Raw genomic sequence first — 23,747 nt, 5'->3', positions numbered from 1 at the left:
GGGGGATTGTAGAAATTGGTTCAAATAATTAACCAAAAATTGAAAAATGAAAAGGTATGTAAAAGTGGAAAATGAAAAGGTATGACTACATATCAACTTCGACCAAATATTCAGACTTGATCCGATGGTCAAATTACAAAAGTAAATAGATAACTTATTGTATATTTGGAATCTCAAAACCAATTATGGATAAATGAGAAATTGCAGACCAAAGTCAGAAGAAATGAAGTGTTGCAACTTTTCGAAAGGATGCAGGTTTTGGCCAAGTGTTGTAACTTTTTGAAAGGATGCATGTTTTGGCCCATACTACTTCATTTGCATCATTTCTACATCTATAAATAGAACCCTATGGACATGGTTTTGGGTACACCAATTGCATTGAGCATTCATTCTCCTCTTGCAATTCTCTCATTTCTAATTCCACAGCATTTTCATGCATTTCCTTTGTAGAGGGGAAATTCTGTCAAAAGTTCATCGATTTCTTGTGGTTTGAAGTGTTGCTACCACAAGTTGTGAATCTATTGTATCTTGGAAGATAAGTGCCATTCACCGTGAGCACCATAGTCGGGCAATTTGTTTTAAGGAAAGAGATAACGTCTCGCCTTGGATTATTCTCTATTTCTACTCCTTCTTAATCCTTGTTTTGCATAATCATTATACCAAAACTCTATCCAAATTTTCATTCATATAAATTGTATTTTGATCACGCTCTTGCGGATTAAAACTGGTCAAACAAATGTATCAAAAATTAACCCTTACATAGCCCTTTTTATAAGTCGTCTCCAACAAAGGGATGGGTACTTTAGGAGTTCAACGATGAATGGTGGTGGGAGTAGGGATTATTCAGTGGCTGGTGCTGGTGGAGTGGCGTGGGGGTTAAGGAAGGCACGGCTGGTGGAAAACCCATTGAATAAGGGTGGTGCCAAGAAAATGAAAATATCTAGAAATATTCTTGATGGTCACGGGTGCGTGCTACTTCTTCTTCCTTTTTTTTTCTTTTTCTTGTCGAGCATGATGATTATCAATTTCAGTATGATTTGGAGATGGGTTTTTAGTGTTCTATGCAATGAAAGATTTTATTCTTGTTTTGGAATTCTTATATATCATTTGATTGTTGTAATGATTATTGGGATTATAATATGGTGGATTGGATTCTTTTTTGCTTTATGAAGTGCATGATTTGAATTTTTTTTTTCTTTTCGAGTGTGTTATATCCATTAATTACATGGCATACACATGATGGAGGTGGTCCCACATTGGCCAATGTGGCATCAGCTATTTAATTTGATTTGGCCTATTAAATCAAGAAGCCTCGTCTCGAACTATTTAATTGAACAATTGTATATTGGCCTAGAATTTGGTCCGATCCATTAGCTCACGAGGTCCATTTCCATTTTTTATATACTAGTCAAAGTTGAGAGTGCCTTGCATGCTATTCTAAAATACTTTATAAGTGATGTAAAAGTAATATTTGATACCAATTTGTTAGAGGATTTGATGAGTCTCGGACGAATTAAAAAAATAAAATTTAGTATAGAAATTTAAGAGGAGAATTGTACTTTCAAAACTCAATATCTATAATTCAAATTTTTGTAATGATGAAATACTATAATGAGCAATCTTTTTATATTACATTTGATACATAAAAATTAATTGTTAATACATAAATTTAAACACTCATTAAAATTTCTGGTTACTTGAATATGAATAAATTCATCTATAATAACTTTAGATTTATGTAATTCAAGATTCATCAAGTGAAAATTCATTGAATCTAGATTAATGTGAATGTTAATTAATTGAGAATTAAGAACAAAAATTTCACAAACGACAATAATTATGTAGTATTTATTACATACCGAAAAACGAAAAGTATGGTATTATTGAAATAATTGAATTGTAGGGAGTTAAAATCATCCAAAAAATGATTCTCTCCTGATGTAATATTTTAATTGTAGTGGAAATTACACTGGATGTCATAATTTGGGTTATCATTTACAAAAATGTCACTTTTTAAAAGCAATTGCAAAATTGTCAATTCTGGACAATTTTGCCCCCGCTAATTAATTTGAATCCCTTATATGTCCTTCAATAAATTAGACATGACTTGACTCCTAATTGTACAAGAACTATGACATGTCAGGTATAATTGTACTCATTGATGGAAATAAAAAAATGAAAAAAAGAAGAAGATGAAAACTGAACTAGACAATTAAACTCACATTCATATCTCTCTCATATTAGGCCCAAACAGTGTGAAACCCTTTCCCCTTTCTCACTCACCGAACTAAAGCTTAGCCAATTAACGACCACCATGATGAAGGTCGGCGATGACAAAGACCGAAAGCATTTGGCGAACTCACTCCCATCCCTCTGTCGTTTGAATCATAACAGCCCAATGTTAAACCAGCGAATCGTAACAACCCAACGATGAACACTCAACGATCATCGTCAATGACCCCCTCACTGACGAAGACCCAACTTTCACTCTTGAAAACTTACTTTGCTAGACATTTTCTGTGAACCAACTTGGAGTACCCAATTCAAGTATGCTGAAGGCTGAATGTTTAAATGAATTTTCGAATAATTGTTCATGGAAATCCATCCATTTTGTGTTTTGTTCATGCTGAATATTTGATCTAAGTTTTTGTTGGGAGGGGTTTTGCGCATAAATCTCGTCTAACTCAAATCAGTGAAGAAATTTTTTATCTAAGTTTCTATTGTGTTGTGTTTGTATTTGGTAGAGAATTTATCTTTTAATTTTTCTATGCCTTCCAGGGAACGGGTATGTCTCAGAAGATGCCAGCCAATTTAGAAAGAAATAGAAGTGCTCCACTCTTACTTTGAAGGCATTGACAAAGACTCTCTTTTGGATCTGGTTCTATCTTCCCTTCCTAAAGACACCTGCAAATATGGGACTGATACAGTGTCCCAGTTGAATCATAAGGCAAGTTTTGTTTATGCATATGTTATGCAAGGTTCTATTTTCTGGTATTTGGTGATTAGATATTTCAATATTGTTGAGCAATTTCGGTGGCTTCCTGTAGTTGTATTGCTATTCAACAATGTTGTGACTGTAAACTTAGCCAAATAAGTTGTTTTCTGGTGTTTGGTGATTAGATATTTCTATTTTGTTGAGCAATTTTGGTGACTTCCTCTAGTTGTATTGGTATTCAACAATGTTGTGACTACAAATTTAGCCAAATAAGTTGTTTTCTGGTGTTTGGTGATTGGATATTTCTATTTTGTTGAGCAATTTTGGTGACTTCCTCTAGTTGTATTGTTATGCAACAATGTTCTGACTGCAAACTTAGCCAAATAAGTTACCTTTTCTGGTATTTGGTGATTGGATATTTCTATTTTGTTGAGCAGTTTTGGTGACTTCCTCTAGTTGTATTGCTATTCAACAATGCTGTGACTGCAAACTTAGCAAAATAAGTTACCTAGCAACAACAATGATGTAGAAAAATTCCATGGGATATAGAACAAGTCCATCGATCTTCGTGTAGGCGTTGTCTTTTTCCAACCTCCTGCCACCCCTAATAAGTGATGGTGTGATGTTTTCTTCTTAAAACCAAGTGAAGAAATCTCAAAAGTCTATCAAATGAAGGCATTAAAAAATCTCAAATAGCTTCTACTATTGATATTAATATATCGGGATAATTTTCTTCTCTTAGTTTGGATTCGGCCGCCAATAAGTAAACTTTTTTAAACAATTTGCTCAAAAACGTAATTCATGAGGTACAAATTTCATATTGATGGTCCACATTATACCTAAATTGTTCGCTTACGTCCTCTTCAACTGATTAGCAAAGAAGCTATTGTAATTGAATTGACTACGAAATTTTTTATATTGAAAGCCATATGTTTTCCATTGTCTTAGTAATAATCCTCTCAATGAATGGCCATTGTCATTGTCCTTTCCCATTTTTTCATATATAGCGGGATAAACAATTAGTTGATAAACATATTTTAAAGATACCAATTCAGATCAAAAAATTGTGGAAATCTAACAAGTTTATCAAAATGTTATTTTATTTACAGAACACCCTCCAGAATGGCTATCTGTACAATTAATAGCTTGTTAAAAGCTTCAGCAAAAACTTGATGGGACAAAAGTACCAAACAATGTAAAAAAAAAAAAACGAAACAGTACTAGTAAGTTAGATTATTAATATGTTGAAGGTGGGCCCGAGTGGTTCGAGACATTATTACATCTACGATTTTCTGGTGGAACTGATTTATAATGCTAACTAGTACTTCGATTTCTCATAGAACTCCTTAATGTAATCTAATTTTAACGTAGTTTCATGATAGGCAAGTATTTATGTGGTGGAATGCTAAGCCTATTATTACCTCTATGATCTTTTGGTAGAACTTATTAATGCAATTTCATTTTGATGCACCTAGAACTCTTAATTCTTACCAAATTTTTATGGGTTTTCCATGAAAACACTCTTTTCTTTCTAGGTACGAAGGAGAAATTAGATGAAAATAATTCAAGCACTTCGATATTTAGTATATTACTAAATATTTAGTACATTACTAAATATTTAGTACATATAGCTTAAAAAAATAATAAAAGTATAATTTTCTAAATCTATAACACAATGAATATTTCCTTCATTTTTCTATGTCAAACACACCTTGAATATGAGTTCATAATGTATTATGCCCGATGAGGGTTTGCAGTGATTTTTCTTTTGCCATTGTATGTTCCCTTGCTTAAGCAAATTCATATTTATTAGTTAAACATCAATTGTAAATAATGCTTGTAATGGCCCTAAGCAAGGGAAGGTGGAGAGTAGAACTGTAATGAATGTTACACAAACACATTGATCCTTGCACTGAAATTGGTATGATGTCAAATCTTATTTTTGTTTTTAGTTTCATCTAGAATTCAAAGAGTAATGCTATATAATACTGTAGCTACAAAAACATACTTGTATGTGGTAGTACATTATATGTCTAATAAATAGGTCTCATAGCACCACATTTAATTGAGCTTACATATTTACCCAAATATATGTCACATATGATGTTCTTTTAGCATCAGAGGTGAAAATATTATTAATCTCCAAATGAGATTTGACATCATGTTATTGCTATATTATTGATAGACTTTAGGCGTAGATAAAAGTCACCAAAATCATTGGATCAAACTAAAGAATTGATCATACGATGATGTAGATAAAACCTTGCTTTCACTCGGGTCTTGTGTGGATATGTAGGAGGGGATGGTCCTAGGTTTGTGTAGGGATTTTGTTTGTCCACATGAATGGATTTATTTTCAAGTTTATTGTTCTTCAACAGTTTCATGTTCACCAATTTTATTTTTGTTATATATTCCATCCTCTTAACCTTTCCGCGTTTGCTCTACATTTCCTAGATAAATCAAAACCTCATAGTAGCAATGATTCGAAGAAGGAAGCAATGATTCCAAAATAACTAATAGCAAACACTGCTGCACAAACATTTACATTTCGTGAAGTTGCAGCTACTACAAAAAACTTTAGGCCAGAGTGCTTGCTGGGTGAAGGTGGGTTCGGCCGAGTTTACAAGGTTCGTTAGAAAGCAAAGACAGGTAAATTCTCCTAGAGCACATCATAAAATAGCTGGAAGAATTTCTTTTTAAGTTACATTTTTGTTTCGATCGTCATGTTGGATTCCTTTCGTATAAATAACAGAAATGCTTAAATGGATAAGGGTAGTCCCACGTGGCAATTTTAACTGGTGTAACAGGAAAAGAAAAAAGGGAAAACTAAAAAAGATAATAAAATGTTTATTTTACTGTTGATGTATGGTTTTACAATTCTTGATTAAGTCTTGGATGCTCCTCGACTTTTCAGTTAAACACGTTCATTTCGAAAAATGTAGTGCACATATGACTGTTGGTTTGAATAGTATGAAATAAAAATCAAGGAAATTGCATAGATGTTATTTGTTGGGTTTTCCACTGTGAACAATATGACGGATAAATTGCATTTATGGGATACAGATAAATTGAACATGGAGGACTGGATGACATGACCAAAGTACAATACTTGAATGAGTGGAGTGTTATTCATAATCTGGTAAATAGATATGCTCTCAATCAAATGTATGACCCTAAACCACTATTATGTTCATCATTTAAATTTGGAAGTGTTCTAGAATCGATAAATTACTTAGCTTTTGCATCTATATGACAATTCGTTTGGGTTGAAAATTTTGAGATGAACAATTAACGTTCAGTTCTTATTTCGATCTCACAAAAGTACATTCCTAAAGCGTGACTTGAAGTTATATGCATGGTACTCGTATGCATTTGGTAGAAATCTTGATTGACACTCATATCTTCAGTTCAAATGTTTATGTTACTTGTGTAATGTGGACAAAACCTTGCTTTCACTTGCAATCCATCTGTTATCAATGGTACTCGCTGCATTCGTTTGGAACTCTCGATCCACTTAACAGCATCCTTGTGGATTTCATGTTTCATTCCCGATAGTTCATCTATTGACACTTGTGGCTGAACTGTCGTTCTCAACAGTAAGCCTCAGTCATTCTCGACAGATGAACTTGTGGATGGATAAAAAGTCGGGACCGACAGTTCGGTTCCTGCCTGCCTAGCCCTACCCTACCAATAAAAAATGTAATTCCTATATCATATGCGTTCAGATTTCGGTATTCCTCTTTCTTTTCTTTTTTTTTTCTTTTTTTTGCATGCAACAATCTCTGAAGTGAAGTAGGCTGAATTAGGGCTATTTTATTTATTGTTTGAAAACCATTATGAAGATTCTAACCAAAATGCAGCATCCAATTTCCAATGACTTGAAGTAATATGGGTGATAGTCCTATGCATTTGGTGGAATTCTTGATTGATGTGGCCATATCTTCCATTTCAATGTTTATGTTATGTGTGTCATAACCTTGCTTTCATTTGCTGATTTTGATGTTGTGGGTGGTACTCGTTGTACTGCATGGAACTATTGAATGACACTTCACAACATGTTTGTGGTTTTTGGTGTATATGCTGCTAGAAAGTTTATATTCTCGTCTGACACATTCATTTCTTGTTGTCTTTGCAGACATGAATTTCGGGCCTCTTGTTCCAGAGAATGCACGTCTGCGGGGCCATATATCGCAGAGAAGCAATCTACATTATGTAAAAACAGTCGTCGAACATTTTAACGAGCGACAACGAGAAGACTTCCACAGCTCATGCCTTGGGTTCTTGTCGGAGGTTTTGGATCTCCAGTTCTCTGCCCATTTAATCCAACAGCTCGTATTCTGTTGTATACGAACAGATAAGCGGCAAGAACTATGGTTTAACTTACAAGGCCACCTCGCCAGGTTTGGGATCCAAGAGTATTTCCTCGTGACGGGATTAAGGTGTTGTCTTCTCCTGGATGACAACGTCATGGAACGAGTTCTTAACAAGAGGAGACTAATTGGAGCAGACATTTCTCCAACCGTCAACACCTTGAGCCAATCGGTACAAGCTCGACCTTGTCTTGATCATCGAAGGAGTCTTCAATGCTTCGGATAACAACATTGGTAGCAATATCGAGACGTTGTCGATCGTCGACGATTTGGACTTGTTCTTATCGTATCCTTGGGGTAGAATCTTGTATGGACGTCTGATAAGGGGCTTTCGGGGCCATTGGACAAGGAAATTTTTGGATGCGACGAAAAAAAGGAGAAGGCGGTTAGCTACATGATCCACAGCTTTTCCATTGGCGTGTAGGTACCTTTATTTGACGTATTCATTATTTCAATGCAAATGTATGTAGTGGTTGGTTTTGTCGTGAACTTACGTTCCTTTTCTGCTGTAATAGATATGGGCGTTTGAGGCGGTACCCGAAAGTGGTGATCGGTTTGGTCGACGTCTTGGTGAACGTTCCCCATGACTTCTCGACTGGACATCAACAAAGCAGCCGCAGCAGCGTACGTACGACGCTTTCTTCAAGAATGTACAGGTAAAACTTTATGTTACTTCTACATTCTCATTCGTTCCATTCGTTATTGTAGCATGTGGTGAATTCCTAACGACTATGTGAATGTTGCAGCTACATGTGTACGCGATGTTGCGTCCCACCGAAGTCGAGCGTGGACAACCTCATATCGCCACTCTTGTGCCATTTGATGATCGTCCTGTCCCTGCGTTGGATGACCTTGTCAGGGACAGTATTGCTCTACAATTTCACGCAAAACGTTTAGGCACACCCGAAGAAGGCACCTCCGAGGATGAGACTTCTGATGAAGCCCATGAGGGTAGTGGGACCAGTGGGGAAGAGGAGGAGTCAAGGGCCGATGACAGTGGAGAGGTCGAAGGTGAGGACTTGGAGGACCACGACAGTAGGATAGTGACGGTGACCGAGTTCGACGAAGTGGGCAAACGGGGACATTTGCCATCCCCTACGTACATAGAACTACTTCTCCCATGCAGGCACCACCCACCTCTTATGCCCAACCAACTGCAATGGCCGGATCGAGCCTCACGATAGACGATGTTCAGGGCATGTTGCTGGATCAAAGAATTCTCATAGAAATGTGGCTCCACATCGTGAAGCTCAAAATCATGCAGCACGTGTCCGACGAATTTAAAAAATTAAAGGACTTCATATCCCCCGTCGTTCCCGCATCCAGCTCTACAACCACAGCACGTACGGCTGATGTGGACCCCGAGCCCAGACAATCAAGTACTTCACCATATGCGTACTACATTTCTTTATGACAATGTTCACTTTAACCCTGCACACATTAACATGTTATGTATGACAATTGTTTATTCATTGAAGACTACGGAGGCTTTGCAGACTATGCAAGCCACCACTCGTCTTGTGACGGTCCTAAAAAAGACATGGGGATTGATAGGCAAGAGGGAGACGGTATGTGCATTACTGAAGAACACATGGAGCCATGCCCGGACGAGCAAGACATGCCACTTTCTACTGGAACCGAAAGTCTGCGAGGCACGTGGGTTATTTATGAGCAAATTGGTAAATTATTATTTCATGTGCTTCGCATGTTTTGAAAATTGGCAAAATTTATTTTCCATTCACTGTTTCATTGTTGTTCTGAACAGATATAGCACACATTTAGCCATACCCGGATGACCAACCCGTGCCAGTGCCTACTAGAATCGAAGAAGTGCAAGGTATTGCATCGTTTATCATGAATTGAAGAATTGCAATTTCAAGCATCTGCTTACTTTGCAAATGCTCATTTGTTGTAGCTGAAGGGGGCCACCACCCATCGCCTGGCAACCGTGATGAAGAGCAGGACATGCTGTCCATTGGAACCGAACATCTGCAAGGTATGTGGATCATTTATTAGGAAACTTAGACATTGTTATTTCATACACTTGGCATGTTTTGAAAATTCCCATAAGTAGTACACTCAAAATGTTTCACGTTATTTTTGACAGACACAACAGACATTGAGCCATGCCCCGACAATGACCCCATGCCAGTGCCCGCTGGAACCAATGAAGTGCAAGGTATTCCGTCGTTTATCGGAAACTGAATTTATTTTTCGTGCCATTTGCTTATTCTGTAACTTTCCCAGTTCCCACCACTGGAGCTCGAGTAGGAGGAGGAGTTACCACAATGAGACGACGATCGACCTGACTGCAACGTCTAGCACCTGCTACCAGACTCCGTACACGAAGGGGAGCGCGAAGCGGAAATAGATGTAACTGCGGATGAATTGCCGAATGTAGCATGACGATGGGATTGAACATTCTCTTGCAATTTTTTTGACTTGATTTAGGAGGTGAAGGATGTATGTTAATTGCCTGGATACTTGTGGCCTTTTAATTCATTTATATAATTTACGTATCACCCAAGCTAGTTGGCAAGCGTGGTGACACTTTGACGCATTCCTCAAATTTTGCAATTCCCGTGGTGAATGTTGTGTTACTGTTTACCTATGTTGACATTGTTGTGGTGTTACAAACTGCATAAGTTATCCGGTTGTACTATGTTACATATAAGTACATTGTGCCTTAATTCAATTTTTGTCAATGCTGGTACATTATATTGAGCAAAAATTTATTGTATGTGAACATTTTACGAATATCCATTTAGGAGTTGATTGTGGGATTGAATGTCGTAATGCCTTCGTAAACTATAGATTGGATTAAGATGAGGACCCATTAAAACTGCCAAAGTCATGACTACCATGGTACAACTAATTCACAAATGAGTTTAAGTATATTTCCTTATCACTGGTATGTTCTTATGTGGATTAAGATGATGAGCCTGTTTTGTGAGAAATTGTAGCATTACAACTATGGTGCAACTAATAAGCTGGCAACTGAGAAGTACTTTGTTGCAAGAAACCAGATAACATCAATTTTACAAATCATTGAACTATTCAAGTCACTGCCAATGTCATAGTAATTATGATACAATGGGGGATAAATGTACACTTATTATATTCAACCATCATACCAATTGCTTTTCAAATTTAATTAGAGATTGGACTTGGTGGCTGGGTAGATAATGAAGTAATTGCTTCCTCCTTTCAGGATGATTATAAATACCATGAGATCATTGTTGCCTATAAGCAATTTTGCAGCCAAGGTGTTGTGCCACTTTGAACTTACCTGAAGAGCATTGTGACACTTTCAACGTAGTTGAACAACATTGTGGTAAAAAATAACTACTATTTATTCGTCTTCATTTATTCTATAGTTTACCAAACTCGAAGTTACACGATCTTTAGTGCAATGCACATTTTTGTCAACTGTCGAGAATGAATAAAACATCTGTCGAGATCGACAGTTCAACTAGGCGGGTCGTTCAATTTTATAAATTTGTTGCTTTTCAAAAATTGGAAATGGTGTTGTCCAATACAAGTGTCTTAGTTTAACATGTTATTCTAGATATTATAAGTTTATCATTTTTTGCAACTAACAAGTCCTTCCAATACAAGTAAACTGACATATTGAAGGCATCACAAGCATTGTTTATCAAAGTACATTTCAGATGTTATTCCATATGTTGTGAAACTCACGTTTTGAAACAGGTAGTTGATACGAGATAATGGGTTCATCCACCTCCACCTCCAGCAACGAAACATTCAACTCCAATATGCATCCGCCAATACTGGGTTCATCAGCTGATTTTCCCATCATTTTATTGTCAGACGATGAGGAGGTAAGAGTTCAGCACCGTGGTGCTGAGTTGGACGAAGTGTCAAGTGCAGAATCTAAGTCACCAAATAGCATTCTTGATCAAGTCTTCGAGGTCAAGGGTCTGGTCAAATCACCATCTGACTCAAATGAGTGGGTGGCTCATGTTCCACCTCTCGAAGTAATTGTCATTAGCTCAGACGAGTCTGATGGAAAAAGTGGGGGAGACGCTTAAATTGTCGAAAGTAATGCAAATGTGCAATAAATGAATGGCCCTTTTGTAGGAAATTATGTATAGTACTTTGTGGTAAGGATATTTTGGTCATGTCGTCTGCGTACGTGCAGAAACAACATATCCATAATAGGCAACCGTAGTAGTGTATGTTTGGAAGCCGCTATTGTTCCCAACTATTGAGAATTACAGAGACCATCTGTCGGGAACGACATGTGAACTGTCGGGACGTGATTTTAGTATTTTGCTTGTTCATTGTGGTCTCATGAAAATCAATTTTCCATTTCGATAAACTATCAGTCGAAGCTAATGGAACTTGTTTGATCGACTAAGTTTATAGTAAAAAAATGTATTCATCCCGTTTGTGGTAATGGAATTGTATGATCGGTAATTTTCTTACGAAACATAACGACCAAATTTGTATTGGCATATGATAATAACAACGGATTCAAAAAATAAGTTAGAAATGTACAATGCTTATGTAAATTACATTTTCGGGGATTACATTTCACAACCACTTTTACACATCATGCTTGTTCAAGTGGCTTGTGATACAGTGGGGTTCAAACATGTGGTTCGGTTATGACCAACTCTCCCACATCGAGTGCATCTCCTCAGTCGGGTAGTGGACTCGTATCTAGCTCGCTTACGTCACGTGGGTGGTCTACCTAGAGGACGACGTATAGCCGATGGCAAAATAGGAGTGCCTAGGATTTCATTTGGAACAATCCAGTCCACTTCCCATGTAACAGGAGATATTACTTCCATATAGGCACCCCTCCAGTATTTCAATGTATAGTACGAAGAGCATAGATCGAATAATGACTTACCACTCAGGGTAGCAGCACGGGTTGCATGAGCACATGGCATACAATTTAGTTGAAACTCACAATAGGTGCACGTGTTGTCGGAGAAGTCCACTATCTCTGTATCATTGTATATTCCAACCTGGGTCAAGTTGTCTGTCAACTCATGGGCTAGAAGCCTAGTACCAGCTTCAAATGTTGTCTGTAACTCATTCTCCATCCTCGACGACAATATACTGCTGCATGAGGTTGCATTAGTTCAAAGTTCGTAAAACCACTTCTGCATTGTTTTACAAATGTGCTCGACCAAACAAGTGATTGGCAACGAACGGACATGTCTCAACATTGAGTTCAATAATTCTACGTTGTTATTTGTCATGATGTTGTACCAGTCACCCACGAATAGTGCTCGTGACCGGAATGAAAAACCGACTTGCTCCAAATACCCGTAACATCTTTCGCTGACTCTACAAATCTATCCCATTAGTCGTTCGAACTCTTCGACCCGATAAGTTGTAGCAGCTCGTTTGAAGAGGAATATTGAACTTGCGTTAAAGTGCCACTAGATTAGGTTCTTTTCCATATGCCACATACAACAACCATGATGAGACAAAGGAAATAAGTGAGTAATAGCAATTTCGATACTTCTTTTCCTATCCGAAATAAATACAAGTTCATATGAGTCGCCTATAAGATCTTTCAAGTTAGACATAAACCACATCCAAGATCTATTTGTTTCGAAATCCACGATCCCCCACGCTAAGGGATAAATCTGTTTGTTGGCATCTTGGACAGTTGCCAGTAAAAGTGTACCCTTGTATGGATCTTTCAAGTGACTACCATCAATGCAAACAATGGGCCTCAAGTACTGCATGTAACCACGAATGCTTGCACCAAAAGTTAGAAAGAAGTAATGGAACCTATTGCATGAGTCAAGTTCGATGTGGGTCACCGTCCCCGGGTTATTCTCACTTAGGACATGATAGTATGAAGATAGTTTCTGAAAACTATCCTCTGGCATCCCATGCAGCATGTGTAAAGCAGCCACCTTCTCCCTACGTGTATTGCTGTAACTTACTTGGAGACCGAGCTCACGTTCCATGTCACGTGCAACAGTGCTCGGATCATACGATTGGTTCGGATTATCCAATTTTCCCAAAATGTGCTCGACAATTACAGAACTCGTCGCATTTCAATGCGCATTACTACAAAAACCGATGGAACATGTGTGAACATTACTGAATTTACGGATCACAAAGATTGCAGACTACTTCACAGTAAAAGCACGTAACATCCACTTGCAGCTGCTGTCGGCATATACAACAGTTAGCATCTTCATGTTTGACCTGCTCACCCGAAATTGGAACTTGTCTTTCAAAGCAAGTGCACGAATTGTCGAGTACAACTCTTTCTTACTGAAGAATATTTCCTGTTCGGCAAGATCGGATGTATTCACAATTTTTATCAATTCATATCCATCCGAACTGTTGGAATGTGACGAAGACTGCTCGTTGTCGACGTCAACAGAATTATCATCCTCTGAACTAGGTGATGGGTTATCCAAGTTCTCATCTAATGGTGCAGTCCCATTATCATGCTCATGTGTTTCAGGTGCATTATTGTTTGAGACACGATACATTCGATTCACCAAATCATGTTCCACATTTTGCAAAACATCCATTATGGCAAATGAAGGATCTTGAAAATTTCCATCCCTTCCCATGTCAACACTTGGGAGATCGGATTCCAAAATAGTAACGCAGATAGTAGTTTCCTTATGCACTGATATGTACCAATTTAAATCTTCATTGTTGCGTATTTCGGCCGGAGGTATATTCAAGTTAGGGGCTTTGAATTTCAATTCAATTTGAGCGCAAGAAAAAATAATACCAAGTTTCTCCTTCAACCTTAACAAAAGTTTAGCTACGGTAATACTTGTTGGCACCAGAATGGAAGTAGTTTTGTCCCCTCTCCACTTTCATTCGTCATCCGCATGAATAAAATTTTCCCCATGCGACACCAAGAATCTCAAATGATTACTCATACCTAAAATGTTAGGATCGCAATGGTAAGAATTCAGAATCAATATGTTGGCATTAAATAGCATGAAAATCGCACTGCATAATACGTAAAGCAGTACAATAGCAAAAGTCAAATCAAGGGTTTCCATCATTTTGAAGTGCCCGAATTAAAAGTAAAATTGTATAACCCAACAGTTTGTAAATGTCAGGTTCAACATCTCAAACGTCTAACCTGACGATTTGTAAATGTCAAACTCGACAGTTCAACTGTCGAGAATGTCGGAAAGCAGACAACAGTGGGTCAAGCTTCTTCAACACATCACATTAAGTGTGGTCATTATTATTCAGCTACCAAATGACAAAATGTAAATGGCATTTGGGCCTTGTCATTAAAGAGACCTTAATGGTGGTAATCGAAGAAATTACTCAAAACCTTAATCGTGATAATGACATTTTGTGAAGGATTCCAAAACCAAACAAATGAATGCATAATACTTTCAAAAATTTCAAAGAAATATGCTCATGTTGTATTTAACATGTGCAAATAAAAAGCTATAAAAGTAAAATATAAATAATTTGTAATTGCTAACCTCTCAAAATGGATGAAGAATGCAACGCAAATGTCTTCTTGATCAATGAAAATGAAGAATATAGAGAAAAGGTAGGGTTTCTTGTTTATGTTATGTTTTGAAATTTCTTTGGTGATTTTTTATTAACAAAAATTCATATTAATCAATAAAAAATACATTTCTCCATATTTTCTATATAGAAATTAAATGATCACATCAAGTCAATGCTTTTCCTTCAAATCAAGCATTTAATGCTACTAGAAATGTGTCATTATGTGTAATTTCAACTGTGCATCCCAAAAATGTGACATTTTTGCTCACATAAAGTGAAAGTGACAAATTATTTGGAACTTTCATTTTTTGTGACATTTTTGTAAATTCCCCTTTAATATATTATAGATATGTGAATCCATTTCATTTTAAGGTATGTTCTTTGACCCTAACCAAAAGCCCTCTCCCGTCTGTTGCACTCTTTATATTTTGTTCGACCGTTAACTTTATCGTTGGAGTGCAAAAGGTCGCCGGACCTTTTAGGTGCAATGATAATTGGTAGAATGGTAACGGTGTTTTAGAACGCAATCTTTTTAGTGCAAAAGTTATTTAATTCTTCAAGTATTGGTACAAGGTCAAAGATTTGCTTATAGCTTTTCCTCATTCCACTATGCATGACAAATATATTATTTTAATAATCTATCTCTGTGTTGGTTTTATGTTATAGTTTTCTTCAGAAATATTTGATACGATTTTACTCTCTTGACGTTTACTTCGAACTCTTTGCAGCAAGTCGCACGTTTTGGAGGAGATCTTAACTATTGATATAAAACCAAGTTGGAAAAAGGGCACAAAATTAACTTTCTCCGAGAAGGGCAACAAAGAACCTGGTGTAATTCTTGCAGATGTTATTTTTTTGGTAGATGAAAAGCCTCATCATGTTTATACAAGGTGATGAGGACATCTACTTTGCACTATTTAGTTTAGTATTTTATTTGGGCTTGTATTATGCTTTTGTATTGGCCTAGACCTTTTTTATTTTGCTTTGAGCTTGTATAGTGTTTTGGGCTAGCCCAAGCCCAGTCTCTTTGTTTTGTATATTATATATATGTATGCAACCTTTGCATGGGAGACAGGCTGATGATGGAAATGAAATGAAGTTTGAGTATTCCAGGCCTCTCCCCCTTTCCACCACCCCTTCTCTTCTCTTTCTTCCCTTCTCTCTTTCTTCTCTAGATTTTATGTATTCTGCTTCTTCTGCTGGTTTCTTCAACTTTCACAGGTTCTAAATTTCTCAACCTACGCTACATCAACTTGGTATCAGAACTAAACATGGTTTCCTTCACCCGCTGCTGAAAATCCAGTCAGTTTACTCTCCCGCCAACAGCGTTGCACCATCTGAAAATAGGCCCAACCCATACATACAACCAGTATATCCATCAACTGCTGCTTCAACTCCCTTTTTTCTGGTTTACTAGTACTACCAGAGTAACCACAGCATCTAGGGATGGCAATTTGAACCATTAAAATCAAAAATTACAGTTAACCGAACTGAATGGGGTAAAAAAATTGAACCGATAGTGCAATGGGGCGGATACGGTATTTGATTTTAATGAATCGGTTGGTGATGGTACTGGTATGATATTTATGCCATCGAATCGAAACCGAACCAATTACCCACTTAAAATGAAATCATTCTTTTATTAGGGATGACAATGTTTAGTGAGGAGGAAGTTGATGAAGAGATACATTTTTTTATTAAATCTTAGTTAAAATCATTCTGGATTAGGTAATATCGTTGTATTCTTACTTACATTTCTTATTTACTATATAGGAATCAATTTTGAGTGCTAACCTATGCTAGTAAGAGTTGTGGGGGAAGAATGAATATTGAATATGAGTTAAGGTTGAAACTTTTGAATTATTGAGCATGAATCAAATAACTACAATGCACAAGAATCAAGAATAAAGGAAAAGTTTAGTATTATTATATTCATAATATTGTTTGTTAAATTTGTATTTTGCAATTGAAATTTAGGATAATATTTACATTTTCGTTTGGAATATTGTGTTTTTGTTTCCATTGACTCTCTTTTCATAAAATGTTTTACATCAATTTGACGGATGGACCTAGAAAAAATAATTTAGTTTTGTGGTTATTAACCGAATCGAACTGAGCTAAACCGAGATACGAACTGAACCGAATCGAACCAATTTACATGGTTATGGTGCGGTTATGGCATGGCAAAAAATTTGATGGTTCGGTGATGGTTTTGGCCGAATTGAATGAAAATCGAACCGTCGCCATCCCTAACAGCATTAAGCCTTTCCACAATCCATAGGCCACTACCAAAGTTCCAAACACGACATATTGCAACACATCTCGTGTGTCGGGTTATTTCTTACACCCACGAGCCACCGGTTTCACCACCACGTCACCAACCACCACCAACCCATCCCACAAGAAATCCAATTGCAAAATACCACGACCACGCTAACCGTTGCAAATCCTAAAACCACTATCGCAAACCCAAACCCAAATCCCTTTCACCATGTCAACTACAACAGCCTATACATACACAATCCCTAACCTGACCTCAGCCGCTGCTAGTAATCACGCCTCCATACTTAAAAATCCAACCAAGCCCAATTAAAATGCATCTCGCACAACTACACAAACCTGATTCAATCGCCAGGCAGTCCACTCCTGCCTGTAGCCGTTCTCTCAACATCAGCTATAGTCAATGCCAGCCAATCTCTCTGAAGACACCACCGCCGTCTCATCTCCATCAATCCACAATTTTCTCCAGATCAATTGAATGGGGTTGGACAAAGTTGGCTCGTGAATACAGTGGGTGTTTGATTTTCAATTTGGGCTTTTCAAATTGGGCTATGCCTTTGTATTTTGGGCCTCAATTTGTGTATGTTGCTGAGGAGGCCTCAATTGTGAGTTTGGGCCTATATTAGTGTTTGGGCTTTGATTTATAACTAGTTTTCTTATTTGATTTTTTAGTTTAAAAAAAAGAAAGAAAAAAGAAAAGAAAAGAAAAGGCGAAAAAAATAAAATAATTTATTTTCTAACATTGTTTTGCAGGGACCTCTTTTTGTCCTATTGATCGATCCAGTTACTTCAGCGAACAAAAAGGGAAGTTATTATTTTTATCTATATTTGGTCTATATTACTATTGATTTAAAATCGCATCAATTAATTTTCTGTTCTGCTGTTATATTACTTTACCCGAAATCACATGATTGAGCATTTGCTAAACTCTACTTTTATCCCACTTATTTTACGTGATTAGATTTTGACTGGTAATTTGACCCTCGCTTTTTTATCTTACATCTATCAGCAGTATTAGCTTGCTATATTTGGACTTGCTTAATCCCAAACCTTTAATTTAAATGCTCAAGTTGCTATTTTTAATTACTTGCACTTGTTGTTCATTGATCTCTCCATCGCAAGTCATATAGCTGGTGTTACATTGCATGCAATTGCGTAGTGATCATCTAGTCACACCTAATTCTAGTAAATTCACCATGGACCCCTCACAGTTTGATGCACTCACCAGACAATTAGCTTAGTTTGTCACTAGCCAGCAACATTCACAGACTCAAATAGCAGATGTCCTAGAGTAGAGACCTAGCTGCTACGTTGGACAATTTTGAACAAACCCCTCGTTCGACTAACGTTGATAACTCTGAAGCATCTCATAATGTACACTATTATCGATGACTAGGTGGTCGACAACATCCTTGACGAGATCAAAGGAATGGAGATTTGGGCCGTGAGCGAGAACGAGGCCATGGTCGCCGCAATAATCATTCTCCTCCACATCATGACGAGCGTTACTTTAGAAATATCAAATTAGACGCTCCTACTTTCAATGGTTGCTTAGATCCGTTGCTTAGATCCTAGAGTTTTTACTCAGTGGATTAGAGATATGGATCTTTTTTGGCATGGTATGGAGTCCCAGAGCATCGATGTGTCCAATTTGCCAGTCTGAAATTAACTGTCACCGCCCAACTCTTCTGGGAAAGTGTTGAGGATCTTCTTGAGAGGCATCGTACACCTCCAATTGGAAGTTGGGAGGAAATGAAGCATCGCCTTCAAGAGAAGTATTTGCCCCAATCTTACAGGGACAACTTGTTGGACCAATGGAATACCTTTACATAGGGAAATCGACCAGTAACTAACTATGTTACTCAATTTGATGAATTTCGAGTGCGATGTCACGTCGTTGAGGATGAGGCAATGACTTTGAGTAGGTTTAGACAGGGCCTAAAAGATGATCTTAGGCGTGAGCTTATCCTTCGAGGTGTCACTACCCTTGATCATGCTTATTCTTTAGTCTAAGATTATGAGTTGGTCACTAAGACTCCATATGGAAGGCGTGTTGACAATCGTCCTTCTGTCTCATCTGTGCCACCTCCACCTGTTAAGTCCCTCATAGGCCTCCACCATCTAATGTTCCCCATGTGTTGGAAAATAAGGGTAAAGCTCCCGAAATTCCAAAAACTTCTTCCCACTTACAGTGCTTCAATTGTAAAGGCTTTGGTCATATCGCATCTAGATGTCCTAGTCGAGCTTTAGTCATAGAGTAACAAAAAGATGTAGAAGGTGAGTCATTAGAAGATCAAGTCTATGAACCTAAATTTGAAGAGTTCGATGATTTGGATGATATGGAGGATACCTTATTAGGTTGCATCCGAACCTTCCCTATAGATTTAGGTTATGTGACCTCTATCCCCGACACCTCGCGGCTAAGTGTTGTACGTTGTACCCTCACTCACCCTAAAGATGCTGATGACTGGCGTCGTCACGTCATTTTTCACACTTATATCAAGATCAATAACAAGAGTTGTAAAATTATTGTGGATAGTGGTAGCTGTATTAATGCAATTTCTGTGGCTACGGTGTCCCGTCTTGGATTACAGCCAGTCCGACACCCTCAACCTTATAGCATCTCTTGGGTTGACACTTCTTCTATTTCCGTAAATGAGTGTTGTTTGGTTCCTATCCAGTTTCTTGAATACAAAGATCATATATGGTGCGACGTCATTCCCATGAACATCGGACGTGTCATTCTTGGTCAACCCTGGTTGTTCGATTTAGATGTCACTATCCATGGTCGGTCAAATTCATGTGCCTCTATGTTCAATGGGAAGAAGATTCACCTAAATCCTTTACCACCAAAACTTGTTGATTCACAATAGACCAACAAAATGGTGGAGCGGAAAAGGTTACATATGACTAGCCCTACAAAATTTGAGCATACACTTAAAGAGGATTCTATTGTGTTTGTCGTGGTCGTCACGGAAGTTTCATCGAAATCTCCAATATTGACCCCTGATGAGGTTCAATTAGTTCTTCAAGAGTTTGGAGATGTATTTACTAAAGACCTCCCTGATCTATTGTCCCATTTACAGGATACTCAATATGCTATAGATCTTGTCCTTGGATCGTCTCTTCCAAATTTACCTCATTACAGAATGAATCCTACTGAGCATCCTGAGCTTCAGAGGTAAGTAGAGGAGCTCCTTCACAAAGGATTTATTCGTGAGAGTCTAAGTCCTTGTACGGTTCCCGCCCTTTTGACTTCTAAGAAAAATGGTTCTTGGAAAATGTGTGTTGATAGTCATGCTATCAATAAGATCGCAGTGAAGTACCGTTTACCAATCCCTAGGCTTGATGATATGTTGGACATGATGGTCGGTGCCATGATATTTTCTAAGATTGATTTAAAGAGTGGGTACCACCAAATTAGGATTTGCCCGGGTGACGAATGGAAGACTGCCTTTAAAATAAAGGATGGTCTTTATGAGTGGTTGGTCATGCCTTTTAGGCTAACCAATACCCTGAGTACTTTTATGAGACTAATGACACAAGCTTTGCGACCATTCATGGGTAAATTCCTTGTTGTCTACTTTGATGACATTCTCGTGTACTGTAAAACTAGGGAACAACATAGAGATCATCTCACGTAGGTTTGTTCTACCCTTCGCGCTACAAGCCTGTATGCTAATGTGAAGAAATGTCCTTTCTTCACAAATAAAGTTGTCTTTCTAGGTTTTATTGTCTCCACGACAGGAATGTTTGCTGACCCTGCAAAGATTCAGGCCATTGTTGGATGGCCCGAGCCCAAGATTATACCTGACGTTCGGAGTTTTCAGAGTTTATCTACCTTATATCGTCATTTCATTAAAGGGTTTAGCATGATCATGGCTCCTATTACAGAGTGCATGAAAAGAGAGGAATTTTACTGGTCGCACAAAGCGGCCAAAGCATTTAAATTGGTTAAGAGGCAAATGACATAAGCTCCAGTCATGCGACTTCCCAATTTTTCTAAAGTTTTTGAGGTAGAATGTGATGCCTTTGGGCTAGGGATATGTGGAGTTTTGAGCTAAGAGCGCCACACTATTGCTTAAATTAAATGATGCTAAACGACGGTACTCGACTTATGACAAGGAGTTGTATGCAGTCGTACAAGCTTTACGCTATTCGTGTCATTACTTGTTACCCCAGGAATTTGTTCTTTATTCAGACCATGAGGCACTTTTCTACCTTAATTCCCAAAAGAGGTAGAATGCTAGACATGGTCATTGGATCGAGTATTTGCAAGCCTACTTTTTTGTTTTGAAGCATAAAAAAGGCAGTGAAAATCAAGCGGTGGATGCTTTAAGCCGCCGCATTTCACTTTTAACCAATATGAGTATCAAGGTCATAGATTTTGAACGACTCAAAGAAGATTATGAGTCATGTCCCGATTTCAAGGACATTTTCCTTGCGTTACAAAGTGGACTATTGGATGCTACTGATGGTTTTTGTCTAGAGGATGGTTATCTTTTTAGGTCCAATAAATTGTACATCCCTCGAATTTCAGTACGAGACTTTATAGTTTGGGAAAGTCATGCAGGAGGCCTGGCTAGGCATTTTGAACATGATAAGGCAATTGAAGAGGTTGAACGTCAATTTTATTTGCCTCGTTTGAAGACAGATGTAGCTAAAATTGTTAGTGCTTGTAACATCTGTCAGTTGGCCAAACAAAAGAGACAAAACACTAGTTTTTACACACCTCTTCCCGTCCCTAATTGTCCTTGGTAAGACGTCAATATGGATTTTGTACTAGGACTCCCACGTACTCCAAAGAAACATGATTCTATTTTTGTTATAGTGGATCGTTTCTCAAAAATGGCCCACTTTATCCCTTGTAGCAAGACTTCAGATACGTCTAAGGTTGCTAGACTGTACTTTAATGAGATTGTTAAATTGTATGGCCTTTCTAAGACCATTGTGTCGAATAGGGATATTCGGTTCACTAGTCACTTATGGAGAACCTTATGGCACATAGTTGGCACTAAGTTGAAATTTTCCACTGTGTATCATCCTCAGACCGATGGTCAAACTGAAGTTGTTAATCGCAGTCTTGGTAACCTATTAAGATGTCTAGTTCAGGAAAATATGAGGAACTGGGATTTAATCCTTCCGATAGCCCAAATTGCATATAACAGTTTTGTGAATCGGTCTTTACGCATGAGTCCTTTTGAAGTTGTTCATGGTTATAAACCTTGCAAGCCTTTAGACCTTATCCCTGTGTCCCCACATGCTAATGTGTTAGTGTCAGCAGAGGCATTTGTACAACATCTTTATGACTTGCATATTGAGATCAATAAACAACTAGAGGCAAGTAATGTATCATATAAATTTCGAGCTGATTTGCATAAACGACATGTTGAATTTAATATTGGGCATTATGTAATGATTCGAATTAGATCGGAATAGCATCCATCTGGATCTGCTTCCAAATTGCAAGCCCGTAGCACTGGTCCTTTTAAAATTTTAAAGCGTGTTGGTCCAAATATGTATGTCTTTGATCTTCCATCACATTTTGGCTACCACTCTACTTTCAATGTTGAGGATTTAGTTGCTTATAAAGGCCATTTTAAACCCTCCGATGATCATTTTCAACCCTCATTTGTTGAACCTCAACTCGAACCTGTTGCTACCCCTACTTCAACACCCCCTATCACAATACCCAAAGAAAAAATTGATACTATTTTAGATCGACAGATTATGTTGACTAATGATGGAGAAATTCAGCGCTTTCTTGTTCGTTGGGTAGGCTGACCTAACTCTAATTGTACATGGATCCCTAGAGAGACACTCCAGCAGCTTGATCCTTACTTGTTGGAGCTTTATAAGAGTCAGCATGATCTTCCATTGCCCAGACCACCTATCACACGTGTATATGGACGTCGAAAAAGGTCTGTCCAACCACTCAACTTATGGTTGGGCAACTAAATGCAACCTTTTGTGAGTTATTCTCTCGACAGAGTTGAGTTTTCTCCGGAGAGTTGATGAGGACATCTACTTTGGAATATTTAGTTTAGTATTTTATTTGGGCTTGTATTATGTTTTTGGGCTTGTATTATGTTTTTGTATTAGCCCAGACCTTTTTTATTTTGCTTTGGGTTGGCCCAAGCCCAATCTCTTTGTTTTGTATGTTATATATATGTATGCAGCCTTTGCATGGGAGACAGACTAATGATGGAAATGAAATGAAGTTTGAGTGTTGCGGGCCTCTCCCTCTTTCCCACTGTCCCTTCTCTTCTCTTCTCTTCCCCTCTCTCCTTCTTCTCTAGCTTTTATGTATTTTGCTTCTTCTACTGTTTTCTTCAACTTTCACAGGTTCTAAATTTCTCAACCTATGCTACATCACAAGGGACGGTAACGATTTGGTGGTGAAGTAAGAGGTATCACTTCTTGAATCTCTTACAAGAAAAACTTTTAAACTGGTAACACTGGATGCAAGGAATATCACGATCCTCGTATTAGAGATCATCAAACCTGGACATGAGGTAGTTGTCCCTAATGAAGAAATGTTGATTTCCAAAGATCTTGGGAAAAAGGGAAATCTGATAATCCAAATTGATGTCTGGTACCCTACACAGCTCACTGAAATGCAGAAACATGAACTGTGGAGAATTTTGGGAGGGAGCTCGAAATAA

At 37.8% G+C, this 23,747-nt stretch overlaps 1 pseudogene; it reads left to right on the top strand.

The window, feature by feature from the left end:
• Positions 1-816: 816 nt before the first annotated feature.
• Positions 817-23,747, top strand: LOC111371852 (annotated as a pseudogene).

The sequence above is a fragment of the Olea europaea genome, chromosome 22 (assembly GCF_002742605.1).
Source record: "Olea europaea var. sylvestris chromosome 22, O_europaea_v1, whole genome shotgun sequence".
Taxonomy (NCBI): domain Eukaryota; kingdom Viridiplantae; phylum Streptophyta; class Magnoliopsida; order Lamiales; family Oleaceae; genus Olea; species Olea europaea.
This window is presented reverse-complemented; position numbering and strand designations above follow the sequence as displayed.